The sequence below is a fragment of the Salvelinus sp. IW2-2015 genome, unplaced genomic scaffold, assembly GCF_002910315.2.
Source record: "Salvelinus sp. IW2-2015 unplaced genomic scaffold, ASM291031v2 Un_scaffold19, whole genome shotgun sequence".
Taxonomy (NCBI): Eukaryota; Metazoa; Chordata; class Actinopteri; order Salmoniformes; family Salmonidae; genus Salvelinus; species Salvelinus sp. IW2-2015.
In genome coordinates, this window is record NW_019942505.1 from 1,039,776 (window position 1) to 1,041,515 (window position 1,740).

At 42.0% G+C, this 1,740-nt stretch overlaps 1 long non-coding RNA gene across 2 annotated transcripts in view; it reads left to right on the plus strand.

Annotated features, from left to right (window-relative positions):
* Positions 1-1,734, plus strand: part of LOC139023869 (uncharacterized) — a 22,300-nt gene extending 20,566 nt beyond the window's left edge. For both annotated transcript variants that reach the window (XR_011475087.1, XR_011475086.1), the window contains exon 3: positions 1,416-1,734. This is a non-coding gene — a long non-coding RNA (uncharacterized lncRNA). The remainder of the gene's footprint in view (positions 1-1,415) is intronic.
* Positions 1,735-1,740: the final 6 nt, after the last annotated feature.

Genomic DNA, 1,740 nt, shown 5'->3' on the forward strand with positions numbered 1-1,740 from the left:
ATGAAGAGGGACACTCATGTTTCTCTTTGCTTTTGTAAACAGTATGAATTAGCATTTACTCTAATACTATAATACAGGTTACAGCTAGCCTTAGCACGCTGTCCTAGTTGGAATGTACAGCACTTTGTGTTGTGCCTCGTCAAGCTTTGTTTAGTAACTGTGTTGGTTTAAATGTCATAAGGTGGTGTGTTGTGCTCCGGTTGTAACTTGATCTGTGTGTAGCTAGGGTAACTCTAGCTTTCTGACCCTAAAAACTCMGGGGAAAGGCCAAGCCTAGTGWGACAATTGGAGCATACATGGCACTGTACATGGCTTTAAAAAGATGAAGATGCTTGTAAATTCGTGGTTGAAYTGTCTGAAGTAAGAAAAARMTCAACTGYTCCTTAAATGTGACCTATATCTGTATGTCTTTTAACCAGGCTGTMKTAGAAAATGAGAGCATCATTTCAGTATCTCACCTGGAAAAACTGGTGAAATACATTTCAGTAAAGGGATGAGAGTTTTCTTGATACAMTCGCATTTGATGGCATTCCATGTTCAAACGTAAAACAGCATTTAATGTTATGCCATTCCGTAKTAAAACYTAAAAGACTATGATGTTGATGAATTAAAGACAGTCGGCTTGAATTCATCTTTCTAACCAGTCTTCCATCCAACCTTCTTTATGCGAGTAAAGTYCATGTCCGATAAAAACAAATGTAATGACAAGACTGATGGAAACAGAAAATGTTTCAGTAAACTTTCCAAAAACAAAATGAACTAGACTAGGTGGGATCTTTTTGTGTCTGCAAAATGAAGTATGCGTAAAATGTCGTTGGAAGTGCTTTTATGCAAATATTAATATAATAATCATAATGTCAAAGGTAASTTAGAGTCACACATGGAGTTTATTAGGCTACTGAACACCCTGAACTTCACAGGGTGGTGAAAGTGCAAGGTGATGAGCTTGATGCTCCTTTCCAATAAATACCCAGGGTCTCATTCTGGTGACATGATCATCAATGTCGTTTGACAAATAAAAAMAATCTTGCACTTTTGTCGTAGATACAGTAGCCAACTGTATCTGCGCCCTGTGCGCTGTTGGCTGGAGAACACTTGCCAATACCAAAGTTGGCACATTTGCTATGTCACGTTATTTTTGTTGTTGTTGTGATAAATAGAGTTGAAAATGCGATGGAAACCCATTTAACTTGTATTTTTTATTCAGTAAATGGGAACTTAACTGCAAAATGTATTTGATGTGCATTACGTCATCACACACCTTTCATCTGCAACAAGTCAATTTGATGGAAACACATCTCTGGTGGGAAAATGCYCATCGTGTTTTTATGCCGCTTTTAGAATATTCACATGAAAATCTGTRGCCAATCGGATGGAAACCTAGCAACACAATTTTTTTTCTCTCCCTCTCTCAGACCAGCCCTGGTACCAGATGTGCGATRAGCCTGCTGTTTCTCCCTGATCCACCAGGGGGCCTCAGTCACTCACAGGGACCAGCCCTGAGTCCTCACCCTGAACACCCCGGCCCCAGTCAAGCTGTCCCACCCTCATCCCTCTCCCTCTCCTCCTCATCTCTTCTTCTGGACCTCACACTCCCCACTGGACCCCCTGTTGACCCTCTCCCTTTATAGGGGGCAGGGGGAGGCGTCCGGCGGCCTCGATGAGGAGACCCTGCCCCTTTATGAGGGCCTTAATATGGAGTGCGACCTCCTGGAAAGAGTGGATAGGGGAAGCCATGAT